Source organism: Bos indicus x Bos taurus, chromosome 2 (assembly GCF_003369695.1).
Source record: "Bos indicus x Bos taurus breed Angus x Brahman F1 hybrid chromosome 2, Bos_hybrid_MaternalHap_v2.0, whole genome shotgun sequence".
Classification (NCBI taxonomy): Eukaryota; Metazoa; Chordata; class Mammalia; order Artiodactyla; family Bovidae; genus Bos; species Bos indicus x Bos taurus.
In genome coordinates, this window is record NC_040077.1 from 119,342,735 (window position 1) to 119,363,834 (window position 21,100).

Below are 21,100 nucleotides of genomic sequence, written 5' to 3' on the forward strand. Positions count from 1 at the left end.
GAGAGTCCCTTGGACTGCAAGGAGATCCAACCAGGCCATCCTAAAGGAAATCAGTTCAGAATATTCATTGGAAGGACTGATGTTGAAGCTGAAACTCCAATACTTTGGCCACCTGATACAAAGAGCTGACTCATTTGAAAAGACCCTGATGTTGGGAAAGACTGAAGGCAGGAGGAGAAGGGGACAACAAAGGATGAAATGGTTGGATGGCATCACTGACTTGATGGACATGAGTTTGCACAAACTCCAAGAGTTGGTGATGGACAGGGAAGCCTGGCGTGCTACAGTCCATGGGGTCACAAAGAGTCGGACATGACTGAGTGACTGAACTGAACTGAATGTATTAACAGAAACATTTAAAATCAGTGGCAAAAAAAGATGGGACTATTGAATAAATAGTGTTAGGACAAAAGGGTGGTCATATAGAAAAAATTAAATCTCTACTTTACTCCTTCTATTAAAATGTACTTCAGACAGATCAAAGTTAAAAAAGAAAGAAAGGAAGGAAGGAGAAAAATACAAAGGGAAATATGGGGATCTTTTTTATAATGTAGGATTGGGAAAGGTGTGATATGATGAAAAATCCAGAAGCCTTTACATAAGTCTCTTCCTTCTCTGACCAAAACTGCAAAGTGCCAGAAATCCTCATTTCTTCTGTCATTGTCTTATCCCTCCCATTTAGATCTTCTAGAGGCTTTTCTTTTAATACATAATGTATTCCTCCATCTGATTTTTTTAAAGAAAACACAGTTCAGCTTTTAAACTGCAAAAGTTTTAGTTTTCACTGTATAACCTTTTATACTATTTGAAAACATTTTAATCTGTATATTATTTAAAAACAAAAGCACAAATAACTTCAATAAGAATCACTTCCTAATTCTTCACCAAAGAAGAGGCCTAATTTTTCATACCCTAGGTCACCTGAATTTCTTTCTCTGGAAGCTTTTCTCAGTAGTGAAGACTTGGCCCCGGCTCCCTCACTGCTCTAATATATGGTAACTTCTGCGGATAGAGAGGATTCCAGGAGGATCTATTGAATTTGATCAGATTAACCTTTGCAGCAGCTTCTGCCCCGGTCAGTTCTGGAGTCACTGGCTTCATAATGGCAGTGGTGTGCAGGCTACTTTAAAAAGAGGGGCAGAATAATCGCGTTACATGTGTGTATCTCCTGGCTAAGACAGACACTATAATCCACCATCTCTGAACGAATCAAGATTTAAAAATGAGCCTCTGCTTGCCAAATGGCTCTCCTGAATGCTTATTTTTGTCTTCCTCTGTCTGATTTTCTAGTACTTGCTCCTCATTATTCCTTTTATTCTGAACATTCACAGGCTTTTAGCAGCTGTTTTGTGTACTAGTTACAAATTTTCCCTAATTTGGTTTATGTACTTACTGAGGGCAGAGGTATTCCCACTCATTGAGTTGATAGCAAAAAATGGAAATCTTTGGCTATCGTGGCTTTTGCATCACATCAATCAGTAACTTTCCAGTGTGCCAAAAGTAATTAGCAAAAAAAAAAAAAAAAAAAAAAATTGGGGGGTGGGGTGGGGTAATAGGGCTAAGTAGAATGAACAAGATTTTGCTTCCAAATTATTAAGTCTAGGGTACTCTGTATAAGGACAGTCAACATTAGTTTTCATAGAGTATGTTTTCTTAGAAAGGATTTTTCTTTTAGGATAATGCCTGAATTAAGGCTTTAAAAGGGACTAATTTCTTAATTAGTATTTTATTCTTATTCTACTTTGTACTTTTTTTCATGACACATATTCTTCCCTGGTGGCTCAGCTGGTGAAGAATCCACCTGCAATGCAGGAGACCTGGGTTTGATCCCTAGGTTGGGAACATACCCTGGAGAAGGGAAAGGCTACCCACTCCAGTATTCTGGCCTGGAGAATTCCATCTGAGTGACTTTCACTTCACTATTAACAGGTATCTTAAAGTTACTGTACAGTTCTTGTTTACTCCGGACTTGGAATCCTAATCAATTTCTAGACATAATCCTTTTCTTCCATTTTAATTATAGTTTAGAATTATAAACTTTCGAAAATGTAGTCTCTTACAGATGCTACCAAAATCAAAACAGGGGCACATTCCTAAACTATGCCAGAGAAAACAAAAATCACTAGCTTTATTAGCTTGAAATTTGACGGAAGACAAAGGGATCATTTTTAAATGGACTATTATTATTATAAATAGAAGAGTATTTTTTATATTTTCATACTATTTTTAGAGATTTGCTAGTTTGTAAAAATAAATGTCTGCCTGTTGGTCATTTGAATGCACACATTTAACTAGAATGAGGTACCATATTTAAGATCCTGTGATATTCCTTCGTGTAACAGGAGAGAGAGATTGAGAGAGAAAAGAGGGAGAGAAGAGAGACAAAGATATAGATTGATATGAAGAGGGGGAAGGAGGGAAGGAGCGGGGAGAAGGGGGAGAGAAAAATGGGAGAGAGGGAGTGAGAGGGGGAGAGTGCCCCTGCTTTTTTATGCAGGTGAATTTAATGTTAGCAGTTTAGAACAGTTGTGTAAAAATGAAGCGTGGTTTTTGTTTGGGTTTTGGTTTTGTTTTTTTGGTAAATTACATGGTTTAAATTGCTCTGCAGGAGTTTTAAAAGTACCAAATAAGTTATCTCATAAATGGAGAAAATTTTCTGTAAATTAATGTTTAAAGCCCTAATTTGAGATTAACTAGCAAATCTCTAAAAGCAAATTTCTGTTTACTGTGATTTCTTCAGGCAGGGCACATCCATGGTAAGTCTTTATTGTGATAGGAAAAAATGCCAGTCATGTTAGTTAACAGCTTCTGAAGATTATACCCCAGTTAGATACAATCATATTTCAGATCTGAACCCCCTAAAAAGCCAGAACTTAATTTGTCACATCACTGTAATGTATCTTTCCCTACCACACAAGGCCTCTCTCTTAGAAAAAGATATCTTTGATGTCTTCATAAAGTGACATTTTTTTTCCTTTTTTTCCCCTAAGCCTAAGAACCTGAAGTGCATCATTATCACATCAATGGCACCTTATAATAAGCTTATGCTTGGCTTCCCTGGTGGCTCAGATGGTAAAGACTCTGCCTGCAGTGTGGGAGACCTGGGTTCTGTCCCTGGGTTGGGAAGATCTCCTGGAGAAGGGAATGGCAACTCACTCCAGCATTCTGGCCTGGAGAATCCCAGGGACAGAGGAGCCTGGTGGGCTATAGTTCATGGGGTTGCAAAGAATCATACATGACTAAGTGACCAATACTTTCATTTTCTTTCAATATGACCTCAAGCAAGTGCCAAGACCAAATTATCTGCATGAGAAACAACGTCCGGGGCAGCCCTAAGTTTACTCAACCAAGGTAACCTGAAATTCTCGGCTGTTCTAGCGTTTGCTGGCAGAGGTGGCCGCTGTCAATTCGCCCTTGTCACATTATTTTCCTTTGTCTCAGCCACAGGGGAGGGCAACAGGGTTTGCTTCTAACTTGTAACAGCAGCAGAGGTTATGGATTCCCTCTGCTGCCCTGACAAACCTGACTCCTGGCTCCTCGCCTGGAAACAGGGTAAAGCTGAAGAAAGATGTATTGTTACCAAACAGGACAAGAAATCTGCTATTCTATGAAATGTTTGGTTGGCTACTTGGGGAACATGGAAAAGTCTGTCAGAGGAAGGAAAAAAAGGAAATTGTGTAGAGCTGGCTTTGACCAGAATGTCCACTAGCTTCCTTGATATCCTCGGTTTCTTTACTCCACTTCTTATTTCTTTTAATACACACTGTGGAGTCTGACTGTAAATAAGATAGCTGAAAAGCAGCTACTTCCATGACTGTTTTGCATGGTTATTCACCAAGTGGACTCTCAGGGTAATCCTAGAAGGTATGTGACCCAGGAAAAACAGTGGTTAATAGTACTGTACCAATGTCCCTTTCCCGGTTTTGATAATGTAGTATAGCTATGTAAGATGTTCTCATTGAGGGACATTAGATAAAAGGTACATGAAGACTCACTTTCTATTTTCACAACTTCTTGTGGCCTAAAATTATTCCAAAATGGAATTTGAAAATTAAAAAATAGACACCCATGTGTATATTACACTAGTATTAGTTTCTAAGACATTTAAGACTCTATGAGCATGCTCAGTCGTGTCTGACTCTTTGCAACCCCATGGACTGTAGTCCACCAGGTTCCTCTGTCCATGGGATTTCCCAGGCAATAATACTGGAGTGGGTTGCCATTTCCTTCTCCAGCAGACCTTCTCAACCCAAGGATCGAACCCGGGTCTCCAGTATTGCAGGCAAATTTACTGTCTGAGCCACCAGGGAAGCCCTGCTTCGTTCTATACCATATGCTAAATTCCAAATTATTGAAGAAAAATGGTTAATTATCTCATATTGTTTACTATAATACACTGCAATTGACCTCAATAATTACATATAAAGAAAATACAGATGAATATGTAACCTAAGGATAAAGAATGCCTCTCTAAAAAGAAATGCAAAAGAAAAAAAAAACATAAAAGAATAAAGTGTGTACAAATTCCAGAATAAAACCCAAGTGGTTTCAGCAGGAGGGGGAGAGCACTAGACAGAGTGCTCTGGGGACAGAGATTGAAACAGACTAGGTTTTTCAAACTGTTTTAAGTTTTTACAAGAAGAATGTATCTCTATTACTTAATTTAAGAAGTATCTCAAAAGTCAAACCATAGAACACTTTATACCTCAAAATCATCATAAACAAAGTTAAGTCAAATGAAAAACTAGAAAAATATGACAGGCAAAGGGACAATGTCTTTACCACAGAAGGAGCACTTACATGAGAAAAAGACAAAATGGCTCAAAAGAACAGTAGGCAAAAACATGCAGGAAATGCAAGTTTTCACCTGTCACACTCCCCCAGCCCAGCCTGGCCCTCACAGGAGGGGAGAGAGAAAGAGCTGCCTCCCTGGGACCCCGAGGGAGAGGTGCCTCCTTGAGGGAGGACCAGGTTTCAGGGAAGGGGAGGGCTCCAGGAAGTGCTCCTGGAGGGAGGAGACCGTGTTTAGAGCAGAAAAGGGTTTTCTGATGGGGTGGTGTTGGGGAGAATTGGGTGGAGTAAAAGGCAAGAGGGTGAGACCACCAGAATGGACTGGTGCCTGGAGGAGCCTGCGCTTTGGGAGGGTACAGGAAGTTTATGGAGTCATTTATAGCCTGTTCTCAAGGTTTCCAACTTTTGACAAAATTATTTTGGTACTAAACTTGCCCAAAGGGCTTTGTTTCTTTGGGCATTGACCTTCCTGACCTCTCTTGACCTTCCTTTCCAGTCAGTCACCAAGTTCTGCTATTTTCTTCCATTAAAATGCAGTTTCACCTTTTTTCCCCTCTATCCAATCTACACACTACTGGCAGACTATTGTTTCTAAAATATCACTTGGATCTTGTCTCCTCCCTGCTCATAAACCTCTCAGAGCTTTCTGCTGTCACTGGGTCAAGCATAGACACACCACGAGCAGTCTCCGGTTCCCTTCAAAAACACCTGCTCCAGCCAAACTGGTTCCATCACAGACCTGTCCTTGTATGTGCCACCATCCCCCCAAAGCCTTTTTTATGTTTTTCCTAAGTCTGATTTCACACTCAAAAGACCCTTTCCTTTTTACTTCTCCATGGTCTAGCATTTTTTCACATTCAGTTTCATCCCCTCTTCTCCCACGAGTATACAATATGCTTAAAGCACAAGAGTGGAGTCTCACAGCCCCGGTGATAATCACGGCACCATTATTTAATAGTTTTGTGACCTTGGGGTCACTTTCTTTAGGTTTGCATGCTAAGTTGCTTCAGTCATGTCCAACTCTTTGTGGCCCCATGGACTGTAGCCCACCAGTGTTCTCTGTCCATGTGATTTTCCAGGCAAGAATACTGGAGTGGGCTGCCATTTCCTTCTCCAGAGGATCTTCCTGACCCAGGGATTGAACCCAGGTCTCCTTCATTGCAGACAGATTTTTTACCGTCAGAGCCACAGGGGAAGCGGCTTCCTTAAGGCTTAGTTTGCCTCAACTCCAAAATGTAATAAATATTTGTATGATTCTTGTGAAGATTCAATGAGAACTATGTATGTAAAACTAACACAGTGCCTGGAGCACAGGAGATCAGTAGTAATGCCCGGAAGTTCACTAGACAGTACTCATTATTACTGTCCAAAATACATTTCTTTTCTCTGAGTATAAAGTTTTTCTTATGATTTGGTGCTTGTGTGCACTGCTATTTTCTCTCTTACATTTAGATTTTTATACTCATTAACACTGGACGTAAAGCCCTGTGTTAGATGCTTTATGTACACAAAACGACATGTTAGGTACTGTTACTTCCATCACTTCACTTTCTGGATGGGAAAAAGTCTGGAGATATTAAAAACCGAACCTAATATTAAACAGCTGGAAGGAAGAAGCAGGTGATTTTCTTTTGATTGATCTATTTTTAAGGTTGAAAACTGTCTACGATTTCCATGAATGATCGCTGGACAGTCCTAATGAGTCAGGTCTGATCTTCCCTCATCGGGAGATTCCTCCCAAGGAGAACTGAGCACTGTCACCAGATCTGGCTTCAGCTTCGCTCCCCAAACAGCCAGAGCCTGCGCTTTCCTCCAGCGACTGCTCTGACCCTTTGACTTTAAGAAAGAAAGCACACGAGAAGCCCCATGTTTTGTTATAAGAAGAGAGGAAGATCATTTCTGGCATGAGAAATCATGCCATAAGTCATCAGAACAAAAACCAGGTTTCCATCAACAAGAAGCACCCTGTCTTCCCTGTCTTTCTGAGGAGAAAGAGAGGCTCTTAATAGAAAGAACCAAGCCTTCTGAGTACAGAAGAGGCCAACCTTTCCCAAAGGCAACATAAAAGAGTGTAAGTCTTAAAGAGTCAGAAAGACAAAACCCTAAAGGACAAAAGAAGGACAGACCCCACAACTGTGTATTATTTATTCTGATCTATTACATGAGAGTGCCAGTACATACAACTAGATTTGTTTGGTAAGAACTGAACGAACATAAAAATGAACCACTGTATTAACTGACATGGTAATTATGTTTACAAACTGATTGCCAGTAGAATCATCACACATTAGGCCTCTTCAGGAGCCTACAGTTTCCAGACCATGAGAAAGCACTGCCTCTGAGTGAAACCTGCAAATTTTATCTTGCTAACTCTCAAACTGTTTTGCCTGATAAAGGTGAAAGAACTTCTTTAAAACAAGCAAACAAAAGAAACCAACAGCCATAAAACAAGTTCATCTACTTAAGAAATAAACATGTCTCCCCCGCTCTACTGTCTCTTAACTATCAAGGGTACTTTAGAGGTCAGAAGGAATAGATATACATTCCTATCAGTAGGGGAGCTGCCCACTGCCAGCCTCTGGACAGACACCCTGGGCATGGATTCTCTAAGGCTGTGTCAGTAACTTCCTGAGTTGGGAGACTGAGATTGGTGGATGACCAACAGGAGTTTTAAGGTCTCTCCCTTCATTTACCCACTTATCAACAGAGGGTCTTTACTTGTGGAAAGAGGGCAAAGAACTTTTTTCTTTACAATGCTTCTCTCCTACATGTCAGAAGAGAATTATGAGGACTGGAGGGATTAAGATAATGATATTTCCCAAACTGCTTTACAAATTCAACTTAATAAAATCCCAGCTGGCTTTTTTTGGGCTGAAATTGACAAAATGATCCTAAAATTCATATGGAAATCAAGAGACTCAGAGAATTCAAACAGCCTTGAGAGAGAAACAAAGTTGGCCAAATCACACTTTCTGATTTCAAAACTTGCTATAAAGCTACAGTAATCAGATGGTGTGGTACTGGCATAAGGACAGACATATAGATCAATGGAAGAACTGAGAGTCCATAAATAAACCTCACATTTATGGTCACTTGATGTCTGACAAGGCTGCCAAGACAATTCAATGGGAGAAAGAATAGTTTTTTCAACAGATGGTGCAGGGACAATGGGCTATCTACATGCAAAAAGATAAAGCTGGACCCCCAACATTCACATCATACATAAAAATTAACTTAAAGTGGATCATAGCTCCACATGTAAGAGCTAAAATTACAAAACTCTTAGGAGCAATACAGGAATAACTCTTTGTGACCTTGGGTTAGTTAAAACCCTTCTTAGATATGACAGACTAGAAAAACATGATGACAAAAGAAAAAAAAGAAATAAACTGGATTTCATCAAAGTTAAAAACTCTTATGCTCCAAAGGACACCATTAAGAAAATGGAAAAACAACTCACATAGTGGGAGAAAATATTTGCAGATCACGGATCTGAGGAGCAAACTGTATCCAGAATATATAAAAAATTCTTACAACTCAATCAGACAAATAACCCAATTAAAAAATGGTCAGGCCGCATCCCGAACCGCAGCCATGGCTGCCTACAAGCTGGTGCTGATCCGGCACGGTGAGAGCACATGGAACCTGGAAAACTGTTTCAGCGGCTGGTACGACACGACCTGAGCCCAGCCAGGCACGAGGAGGTGAAGCGAGGCGGGCAGGCGCTGAGAGATGCTGGCTATGAGTTTGACATCTGCTTCACCTCAGTGCAGAAGAGAGCAATCTGGACCCTCTGGACAGTGCTGGATGCCACTGACCAAATGTGGCTGCCAGTGGTGAGGACTTGGCGCCTTAATGAGCGACACTACTGGGGTCTGACTGGCCTCAATAAGGCAGAAACTGCTGCCAAGCATGGTGAGGCCCAGGTAAAGCTCTGGAGGTGCTCCTATCATGTCCGGCCACCTCCATGGAGCCTGACCATCCCTTCTACAGCAACATCAGTAAGGATCACAGGTATGCAGACATCACTGAAGACCAGCTGCCCTCCTGTGAGAGTCTGAAGGACACAATTGCCAGAGCTCTGCCCTTTTGGAATGAAGAAATTGTCCCCCAGATCAAGGAGGGGAAACGGGTACTAATTGCAGCCCATGGCAACAGCCTTAGGGGCATCGTCAAGCATCTGGAGGGTCTCTCTGAAGAGGCTATCATGGAGCTGAACCTGCCAACTGCCATTCCCATGGTCTATGAATTGGACAAGAACTTGAAGCCCATCAAGCCCATGCAGTTCCTGGGGGATGAGGAGACTGTGCGTAAAGCCATGGAGGCTGTGGCTGCCCAGGGCAAGGCCAAGAAGTGAGGGCAAGCAGCAGATTACTTTCCCAAGGATTACCTTCCTCCCCTGCCCTGGCCTACCCTATTCCTCTGCACCTCTCCCTGGCACATGTCCCACTGATGACATCTGTAGGCATCGTAAGTTGTACCTGCAGGTGGGGACCAGCGGCTCCCAATTCCACATTAGCCATTTTATCTCTTGCACCCACTCCCTTCATACAGTCTAGTCAGAATGGCACGTCTGGGGCATGGTCCTCAGTCCAAGCTGAGGGAAGACTTATTCAAGTGTTGAGAGGTCATCACTGGGAGGTTTGATGGTGGTTTATTACTAAGGAGCTGCTTGAGTAGGGAACAGGGAGAAAACCATGCTGAGGTGTGACCAATGAGAAGTAAGAGCCTGTTCGTGTCCCCAGAGGCCAGCCGGGCACTGTTGTTAGGTGACTCGGGGCTCTAATCATTCCAGCGGAAGATGAATGTAACCTGCATGGTGACTCAATCAAATATTCCTCCCTGACTCTAAAAGGCTGGATCAATCCTGAATGTTTTTGTGTTGCATTTACTTAAAAAAAAAAAAAACATATATATATATATATATATATATATATATAAATACAAAAAAACAAACAAAACAAAACCCTTCTGGGGTTTTTAGTGGAGGTTGAAATATTCCCACATGTGGTCATCAGCAAATAAGTCATTCCTTACACTATCATGGGATAAGCTCCTGACGTCTAAGGTGTAGGAGTTCATCCTGCTGTGTTTTAGAATCCCTCCCCTGCCTTACTGTTTTGTGGCAGCGGAATGCCTCTTGATCATGTCCAAGTGTGTCTCTCACTGTACCTGACTTCTGAATCATGTTCCAGTTGCTTGGCCCAGCACTTGGGCCCAGTATTCATTTGAGCATAACTGTACTAAAAATGTCTTTTTTCCAGATCAGTATAAAATAAAGGAGTGATGTGCAACAAAAAAATAAATAAAAAATGGTCTAGAATCTGAATAGACATTTCTCCAAAGAAGATACAGAAATGGTCAAAAGCATATGAAAAGATACTCAACATCATTAGTCACCAGGGAAATGCAGATTAAAACCACACTGAGATATTACTTTACATCCTCTAGGAGGAGTATTCGTAGGAAGACATGTGTTCAAAACCATGTAGAGAAACTAGAACCCTCATACACTGCTGGTGGAAATGTAAAATGGAGCAACTTTTCAAAGAGTCTGGCAGTTACTCAGAAGGTTAAACAGAGTTACCTTATAGCCCAGCTATTCTGCTCCTAGGTATATGTCCAAGAGAAATGAGAACACATGTTCACACAAAAACTTGTACATGAATGTTGATAGCAATATTAGTCTTAATAACTAAAAAAAAAAAAAGTGAAGACAACCCAAATGTTCAACTGATGAATGGATAAATAAAATGTGGTACATCCACACTATGAACTATTATCTGGAATTGAAATGGAATTAGACACTATGAACCTTGAAAACATTAAGTGAAAGAAATCAGTCACAAAAGCCCCCAAATTCCTTGATTCCATTTATATGAAATATCCAGAATAGTGAAATCTATAGAGGCAGAAGGTAGATTAGTGGTTTCCTACAGCTGGGATGGGAGGGTAGAGGAAATGAAGAATGACTGCTAGAGGAAACAGGGTTTCTTTTAAAAAGGTGATGAAATGTTCCCAAAGTGACTGATGATGGCTACATAACATTGTGAATAGAATAAAACCCACTGAACTGTACATTATAAATGGGTGAACTATATCTCAATGAAGCTGTTAAATGTGTATTTTAAAAAGAATTACAGGTAAATAAATTTATATTAAAAAAAAATCACCACACTAAAAAAAATAAATAAAAAGAATTACAGGGATATCAAGAAAAAGGCTTCAACATTAATGAAAAGGTCAGGAAATATTTCAAAAACAAAAATCCACAAAAGAATCAGAAAAACACTTGGTAAGTATGTGAAAAGGAAAGCTGTAGGACTGGAAATTAAAAACATCCTTAGTCTGGATCTATTCTGAAAAACAAATTTTTAAAAAACACACTGTGGTCGGGAGGGATAAACTGGAAGTTTGGGATAACATGAAAAGTGAAAGTGTTAGTGGCTCAGTTGAGTCTGACTCTGAGACCCCAGGGACTGCAGCTGTCTGAGCCACATTATATTGTAGTGTGTGTATGTTAATCCCTGGGCTTCCCTCGTGGCTCAGATGGTAAAGAATCTGCCTGCAATGCAGGAGACTCCGGTTTGATCCCTGGCGGGAAGATACCCTGGAGGAGGGCATGGCAACCCACCCCAGTATTCTTGCTTGGAAATCATATGGACAGAGGAGCCTGGCAGGCTAAAGTCCATGGGGTCGAAAAGAGTAGGACACAACTAAGCGACTAACACTTTATTTCATATATAAAAAGATAAAGACCTACTGTATAGTACAGGGAACTATATTCAATATCTGGTAATAACCTATAATGAAGAAGAATCTAAAAAAGAATATCCATCTCTGAATATCTCTCGCAAAGAGTCGGACACGACTGAGCGACTGAACTGAACTGATCTCTGCACAACTTTGCTATACACCTGAAATTAACACAACTTTGCAAATCAACTATATTTCAATTTAAAAAACACATTATATGTCAATTCTATCTCAGTAAAACTAGAAAAAATTTAGAAAACACAAGAGGGAGAGTCTACCACAAACTGTTCCCCCTTGTTTTTTTGGTTGCAGTTTTATTGATATTAATAAATGACAAAAAAGGTCTGGTCTGCACATGGACTCTTTAGATATAGGAAGAGCTTAGTAGTAGTTATTTCTCATGCCAAACACACCTTCCACCCTAATATTTTCTAAATCATTGTTCTAATAAAAAAAAGATACAGAATTAGGCTATCAGATTTACTAAGGCAATCAATGAAATCCATCATTCATTTGCATAGAATCTTAAAGTTTATAAATCACTTTTACACATTTTATCTCAGCTGATCCTCTCAAAGCAAGTATCACCCCCATTTTAAAGATGAAGAAACAGCCTCAGAAATAGTAACAGACATTTAAAGCCTCACATCTAGTGAAAGGTATAGACAGATTAGAACCCAGGCCACTTTCTAAGTTTATAAAGAAACTGCTCTTTTGTATACAATATTCTTTTAGTAAATACAATTTTTTCTTGTTGAATTTTCTCTTACGAAAAGTGTTCGGAACTAATTTTAAATAGCAGTTTCGTCCATATTGAAACATAGTTTAATATACAGTATAATATATATTCTATACTAATTTCAATCCTATATTTCATTTTTTAAAAATCAAAAAAACAATTACACGGGGAGTTCCCTTGTGGTCCAGTGGTCAGGACTCGGCACTTTTACTGCTGTGGCCCTAGGTTCAATCCCTGGTTGGGAAACTAAGATCCCATAGGCTGTGTAGTGCAGTCAAAAAAACCCCTCAAAAACAATTACTCAGAAATGTACAAATTCCAAGCTGACTACTACAGAGTTTGACTAATGGCTAAGAAGTCAAAATAATGCTTTTGACTAATGGTTAAGAAGTCAAAGTAATGCTTTTGGGCAATAACTTTGCGATGCATCCAAAAGTCAAATGTGTGTCTCAACCATTTAATTTACTTAATATACTAATATCAGGAAATAATCTTTCCTTGTGTTTTCATATCTTATTTAAGAATTAAGGCACTATAATGACAGATACGGAGAAGGCAATGGCACCCCACTCCAGTACTCTTGCCTGGAAAATCCCATGGATGGAGGAGCCTGGAAGGCTGCAGTCCATGGGGTCGCTACGAGTCGGACACAACTGAGCAACTTCACTTTCACTTTTCACTTTCATGCATTGGAGGAGGAAATGGCAACCCACTCCAGTATTCTTGCCTGGAGAATCCCAGGGACTCGGGAGCCTGGTGGGCTGCCGTCTATGGGGCTGCACAGAGTCGGACATGACTGAAACGACTTAGCAGCAGCAGCAGCAGCAATGACAGATAGTATAGTACATGCATGTCCTCCAAAACACAATACCAGTCTGAATATAAATATGGTCTGAAAAGCTAATCCCCAAATTTTGATATAATTTTAGATAGAAGTTTTCCTAAATCATTTCCCCTTTATTTTCCTTCCAGAATGTCCAGAACTCCAGAACGATCATCTACTGTACAGTTGTTAAACACTGGTGTTAAGTAATGATCAACCTATAATTGTTGGGAAAAAAGAAAGAAATCAATTGAATCTACATTTGAATATGGCCAAAGGGTTCTGTATTACAACATGGCTGAATTGGACATTTCATTTGTCTAACTTTACTGAACATTTATGAGTGTTAGGCTAGCACACACTGTGACTAATAAGACATGACTGTGTGCATGTTCTCTGGAGTGCTCCTCCAGGTAGGGAAAACTATTAGGTAAAAGAATAATTACAATGCAATGTGAGAATGACTATCTATAATGAAGACTTGTACAAAGTACCATCTTTGGCTTGCTTATGATCAGGTCTTGTGAGATAAGATAAGTATCAGTGACTAAAACATGCCTCTAAAGCTGAATAGCCACTCACTAACCTGTATCATCTTTCGATACTGTGCCATACCCAGGTGTCTCCTCTCTTCCTGATTTGCATAACTAGGCAAGATAGCCCAGGTTGATAGCACTACTGTCTCAGGTTAAGACACAAACTCAGATCAAATACTACTCAAAGGAACATAAATTCCCTCATGATCTTAGTAGGTATAACTCCTGAAGTCTTTAGGTTGTGAAGTGTTGTGAAATTTTTCTCTTCAGAAGAAAAGCTAAGTTTAAAAGCTCAGTTAGAACCACAAATATGCAAATAAAACATTAAGCCTATTTCTCTGAAATGAAAGACTGTACATTTTTGAAACTTTTATATATAGATTCTGGTAGAGAAAAGGTTAAATGGAGTAAAAAAATAAGAATTTTTCTCCCACAAAGCTACTGTACATCTTTTAAAAGGTTCCCCAACTATAGAATGTATCTCCTTTCTTCCAACTGTAAAGACACTATCAGCAAAATTATTCCTTTCCCATATAGTGCAACTGGACTGGGTCAAGAATAGAACAGTCAAGAAGAATAGGCAAATCACTTATTTTTTCTTTTGAAGTTGGGGGAGGACTGGTATTTATTCCCAAGTTTGGGAAAAAGGAGGTACTTGAATTTCTTTAATTACAACACAGCCTGGCCCACTATAATACACCGTTGATGTTTTCAAGATTTTGCTCAAAGGATATTCTAGCTTTACATACCATAATGTACACAGTAATGTAGAGGAGACTCAAACTGTGAGAGGCATTTGTTGTATTGAAGCACAATTCCAACTAAACCAAAAAGGATTTGCAGAGAAAATTCAGAAGTATAATGTCCTTCAACAGGACATGTAGGCTGCAAGCCAAATAGCATTAAGGATTCCCTAGGGGGCAGCATCTTCTGGGATGGTAAAGTCAAGTTTTCTGTGTTAAGTGCTCAAAAAATGCTGGTATTCAATTGATGACAGCTGCAAAAGCCTCTGGGAAGGTCTGACCTGACCTCACTGCAGTTCTGACGTCTCCATTTAAACACAGTTTCTTCTGTGGACAAGGAAAGCTTCCAAACACTATAGGTTTCTCCAGGAGTTAGTCTCTCAAAGATTCTAGTCAGTATATAAACGTATCTTTTAAGTAAAAATACAGTCATCCTGGGTCAAGATTCACTTTAAACAATTATGCCTATTTAAATGATATTTAATGGTATGAGGAAATGTTATTTATTTGTGTGTGAAAAAAGATAAAATTTTAAAATTAAGAAGTTTACAAAACACATATAATGTGATCACATTTATTAAAAAGTATATATATATGTGAGGATTTTTTACCAAAAGGATTCATGGCTATTATAGAAAATTTGGAAAATAGAGGACAAAAAACAATAGTTGTATTCCTATAAACCAAAGATTACCACTTAATATTTGTGTCAGTATTTCCATTTTTTTCTGTCTATATATATATGTCCTCCCAATAAATGTAATTGTGAAAAACTTAATCTTTTTCTTAGTCATTAGTCTTGCACAGATTAACATATAATGATATTCTAGGAAAATAGGGTAAATTCAGAGAAGGCAATGGCACTCCACTCCAGTACCCTTTCCTGGAAAATCCCATGGATGGAGGAGCCTGGTAGGCTGCAGTCCATGGGGTCGCTAAGAGTCGGACACGACTGAGCGACTTCACTTTCACTTTTCGCTTTCATGCATTGGAGAAGGCAATGGCAACCCACTCCAGTGTTCTTGCCTGGAGAATCCCAGGGACGGGAGAGCCTGGTGGGCTGCCATCTCTGGGGTCGCACAGAGTCGGACACGACTGAGTCGACTTAGCAGCACTAGCAGCAGGGTAAATTATAAGATTCATGCACATGAGTGGTTTTCAACCTTGGTTGCATATTAGAATCGCCTAGGGGAATACTGAAAATTCCCAATGTCTGGACCACTCCCACAGACCAATTAAATCAGAATCTCAGGAGATGGGACCTAGGCATTAGTATTTTTCAGAGTTCCCCAGGTGATTCCACTGAATACCAGGGTTGAGAACCACCACTTGACAGCTTTCCCTGTTTTGAGCAAAACGTGATTTACAGCAGTGCTTTCTTAAACTTTCATGTGCATATATATAGATCATGTGGAAATCTTGTCAAAATCTAAATTCTGGCTCAGTAGGGCTGGGGTAGGACTTGAGATTCAGCATTGGCTCAAAGGCCGAGGTCTGAGTAGCTACAGGGTTCTGGGAAGGAAAACTCTTAAATGGAAAGAAACACTTACAGCCACTGAAGCCCATGCTCTATGCCACCAGGCAGGGAGGGCAGTCTACTACGATGGACAAAGAACTGATACGGGGAGTTAAAAGATGTTTCTAAAAAATAAGATTTTAGGGAAGTGAAAGTTTGGAATAACTACATTTTTCAGGGGAAAACAGTCGCTAGAGCTTATATAGTTTGTGTGCACAAAGAAGGACAAGAGATAATGAAGACAAAGAAAGATGGGCAGTGTAAGAAAAAAAAAACAACTTTCTAAAGAATTGTTATGGGAAAAATAAAATCTTTGGCTGCTGTGCTGGAAATGGATGGAGAAACACTACAAGGAGATTTGTAGAATATTTCACTGCCAAAAACATGTTTGGGAAGCAGTACAGCTAATAAACTGAAGTTGGTGCAGATTACTAACCATCCTCTATCAACCCACTCCTGGGACCTAAGAAGAGACCCCAGGAGTATAAGTCTCTCCTGGCAGCACTTAAGGAACCAACAACAAACAGTGGACTATTTGCCCAAACGCTTCTCACTGTGTGCAGAAAGAACACTGAGATGCTCAAACATGGGGTCTTACGAAGCTTCTTGGGGCTTCCCAGGTGGCATTAGTGGTAAAGAATCTGCCTGCCAATGCAGGAGATATAAGAGAAGGGGGTTTGATCCTTAGGTTGGGAAGATCCTCTGGAGTAGGAAATGGCAACCCACCCCAGTATTCTTGCCTGGTGAATCCCATGGACAGAGGAGCCTGGTGGGCTACAGTCCATGGGGTTGCAAAGAGTCGGACACGAATGAAGTGACTCAGCATGCATGAAGCTTCTTAGCAACACTCTACTTCAGATTTCTAAATTTCAATGGAGATGGAACAAAAAAGGTTTTTTTTCCTCCTGAAAATTAGAAGTTTAGCCTATTTTGTAGAATGACAAACAATGTAAGTATTCATAAATAGAAAACATAAGTTTTCATAAATCACCAGACTGTCCTTCAAAATAACTTTTAAAAACAATAAAATAGGAAAACTTTTGCATAAAATTATCTGGAAAATTATTTGAATCAGCTGGTACACTTTATCAGATATTGCTTATCAGCTCGGCCATGTCTGAGTAAAGCTCTGTTCAAATAAACTAAAGAGGAAGAAACTAAAGGGGAAGACTTTACCAAGTAATGAAGAGAATTCTGATGTCATATGATTCATGTTACACATCTCTTGGATGTAAGAATCTTTGGCAGAATCATACCCAACCATAACGGTTCCACTGATCTGTATATTCAGCACTTACTTACTGTGTGATGGTGATGGTTAACATGTGTTGAGTGCCAGATGTTGGCTAAGTGCTTTATCCACATCTAAGTTAATCCGCACAACCCTATGAAATAGGCATGATTATTACAGTCCTTGTATGGATAAGAAATCTGGTTTAGGGATGGCAAGTACCATGCTCAAAGGTCATGAAGCCAGTATGTCATAATGCTGGTTTTTGAGTGCCTGATTTCAATATCTATTCTCTTAACATTTATATGACATAAACAGCCCTCCTGTGTGCTAAGTCTGTACCAGGGAGAAACTATACTCAAGGCTGGGGGACAGAAGGTAAGTTATGATGTCTAAGTTTGTGGTACAGGATAAGCAGTTCTTCTGGGACACGAGGCTGGAAAGGTACTTCAAACACTGTAGAATACAGGATGCTGTATGGTGTTGTGGCATGTCAGCTCAGATTATGCTGCTGGTGTATTCCATGGGTCAGAACTCATTTACCTTTGGGGTCCCTGATTCTTGATCTTTTATATATTCTTGATGAGCAAAAGACATATTTACAAAGAGGACATACTATGTGACTATAGACATAATTTCTTTTAGCTTAGGCAAGCTTTCCAGAAATTACTGAACCACTCTAACTCTATAAAATCAAGAAAGCCACAACAATGTCCAGATAAGAGATCTAGTACTAGTTGAGGGGTTGGTCTCCTCCACATTCAAATGGTAAGGGGGGTTGCTGGATAATCTAGTCCAGTTAGGACTAGGAAAAAAGAAATCTGTCTCAGATTGAGGTTCTTGACTTTCTACTGAGTTTCTGTAAAAATCTCCAAAGGCTAAGGGAAACCCCACTGAAGGTATTAGCTAAACAGTGGTGATGAAGATCAATAATTCTTAATCAATGATTCATTACCAGTGCAGACAGATAAAGAAAGTCCTAACTTTTTTGCATTTCTCAGAGCTAGCTTTCTAGCATGCATTCGTGTTCAGTCACGTTCAACTCTTTGGGACCTCTCGGCTGTAGCCCGCCTGGCTCCTCTGTCCGTGGAAATTTTCCAGGCAAGAATACTGGAGTGGGTTGCCATTTCCTTCTCTAGAGGGTCTTCCCCACCCAGGGATGGAACCCACGTCTCCTGTCTTAGCAGGTGAATTCTTTACCACTAAGCCACCTGAGAAGCCAGTTTCCTAGCAGTCTTATTCAACTTGATAACTGCAAACTTACCAGGGAAAAGGCAAATAGTATTTCCAGCCTTATTTGACGTTTGGCTACATTAATTGCTTAAAGCTGGTCTTTCAAAGAAAGAGGCAGGGGAAAGAACTACTATCTGAGTACCTACATTCAATATACCAGTTAAGCACTGTCCTAAGAGCCCCTCTCTTTTCTGTTTTTCAATCTTATCTCACTTGATAATGACACTCACAGGAAACAGTACTGATCTCAGAAGTTAAACACCTTTCTTAGGAACTCATGAGAAAGGTACTCAGGTAGTCAACACAGCTCTCATTCAGGTGAGGCCTGTCCGTACTACGTGTTCTTGAAAAGAAGTGACTTCAGGCAGCTGCAAGATCCTGGGTATCTTTATGAGGATAGGCTTCCAGTGCTAGAAGAGCTGAGGAAACTGATGAGAGGATGATAAAGGCAGGCAGACCTCAAACATTTCACAAAAATGGTCCTTTTGCTCCACCTAACAATGTTCTCTTGGGATATGGTTAGTAGAGAGTAAGGACTATGGATTGAGTTATTGATGCTGTACAGCTGTACCCTCAGGTATCTGTGGGGGACTGGTTGTAGGACCCCCTCGCATCATAATCTGTGGATGCCCAAGTCCTTTCTTTATAAAATGGTATAGTATTTGCATACAACTTAGGTACATTCTCCCTATACTTTAAATAATCTCTAGAATATTTATAATATATAATACAATGTAAATGCTATGTAAATAGTTGCTGGCACGGCAAATTCAAGTTTTGCTTTTTGGAAAATTTCTGGAATTTTTTTTTCTTGAATATATATATTTTTTAAAATTTAACTACACCACTGGGCATGTAGGATTCTAGTTCCCCAACCAGGGATCATACCCATGCCCCCTCCCTGGAAGGGTGGAGTCCTAACCACTGCGCCACCAGGGAAGTCCCCTAAATATTTCTGATAATGTAGTTGGTTGAATCCCTGGATGTGGAACCCATGAATACGGAGGGCTGGTTTTACTGATCCACAATGGAAACAAGAATCTACTTATGACAGCAGAAGTCCCCTGTTATAAGCTGCATTCAGTTAATTAAATATCTTAGATTAATGATCTCCTTGAAATGCAGCTGTGAGTTCAAATATCAGAGTACACCTCCTGCTTTTTTATCCTCTGAACAATAGCAGGAATTTCTTACTGAAAGGAATTCAAGACCTTACAACTTGCTTTAAGGAACTGAAAATCTGTAGTGTAATAAGCAATCTGAAGTTATCTTACCTGACACAGAAAGCTTGTTTATTATAAAGTTTTTAATATAAAGACTTCTTACCTTACTCAGCTAATCTTCGAAAAGATGCAAAAGGAAACAAAATCTCAGGCAGGGAAAGCATTTGGCAGTATGGTCCATATTATGACATGGAGGATACTGTGACTGAAAGAGCAGGGTTACTATCTGAATCAATCCTTGCCAACTGTAGCTTTGCTCCTGAAAATTAGTTCAGATAAGCAGGTTGACAGTTCTCTATAGACATTCACAGTAACTTTTATATTTTTGTCAAGATCAAAACTAGTATTTCTCATAAATTCACACAGGTGATTTACTAGTATTTGCCTAGAGAGCCAAAGGAACAATGTTCAGAAAGTGATGACAGAAAGCTTGTTTTACATGGAGGGTAACACTGCTACGGTACTCTTTCTCACTAAACTATTTCCCTTCAACTCTCCAAAGAGAGCTGCCATTGTTCATTTTCCCTTTTCTACTACTATAATCTTGCTAACCATCTCATTCACATACTTACTCTTTAAATATGCACTGAAGTTCGACTGTGTATCAGGCACAAATTGTACTGGGGATTCTACAGCCATGTTACTCAAAAAGTGGTCCACAGACTGGTGCTGGTTTGTGAATGCATTGGTTACCTGTCTACGACAAGGGTCTAAAAAGTTTAACAGGAATTTGGCAGAGTAATTTGAATGTTGATTCTAATAATAAAATTTTTGACATTTTGTATGTCATCTTTCTAATAACTCATTTTTATTTATTTTATGAAAACACTAGTCTATAAAGGATTAGAAGTAAAAATCTGGCTTGTTACCAGTAATAGTTTAAGTAGCATTGATCTAAAGCTGCAGTCCCTAACCTTTCTGGCACCAGGGACTGGATTTGTGGAAGATAATTTTTCCCTGGATTGGGGTAAGGGATGATTTCAGGATGATTTCAGCGCATTACATTTACTGTGCATTTGATTTCTATTATTATTACATCATCTCCACCCCAGATCATCGGGCATTAGATCCAGAGGTTGGGGACCCCTGTTTGAGAGGATAGAAAGATAAGACCTTGGCTCTTGCTTGACATGGGCATAATTAATCCCATGTGAGCGTTAAAAAAAAAATCTTTCCATCCTCAGACACACACATTTCTAAGGAACTTGATATAAAGTTCAACCTTTGTAAATAGGTTTGGGGAATACTGACCCTCATTTTAAAGGTTATAAGTTAATAATAGGCTAAAAGAACAATGGAGAAGGGTGAGATAAGAAGGCAGGTCAAGTAGAAAGGACAATTTAACACAGAACAGGAAACCAACAGGCAGCCAGGAGGGTAGTAGGTATGATGAACTGCTGAAAGCCTGGAGTGAAGCTAAGAGGGTCAGTCAAGGCTTACTGGAGGGAGGGAGACAGAGTCTAGTCTCAGCCATCCTTTCCACTCTCCAGTAACCTCCTACCTTAGTTC

At 39.8% G+C, this 21,100-nt stretch overlaps 1 protein-coding gene, 1 non-coding gene and 1 pseudogene across 2 annotated transcripts in view; 2 read left to right on the forward strand and 1 right to left on the reverse strand.

Annotated features, from left to right (window-relative positions):
• PDE6D (phosphodiesterase 6D) overlaps positions 1–21,100 on the reverse strand; it is a 55,131-nt gene that overhangs the window by 19,163 nt on the left and 14,868 nt on the right. The gene's annotated exons all lie outside the window — the stretch shown is intronic.
• LOC113876724 lies at positions 8,351–9,693 on the forward strand (annotated as a pseudogene).
• TRNAK-UUU lies at positions 12,460–12,532 on the forward strand. Its single transcript has one exon. It is a non-coding gene; the product is annotated as a tRNA-Lys (tRNA).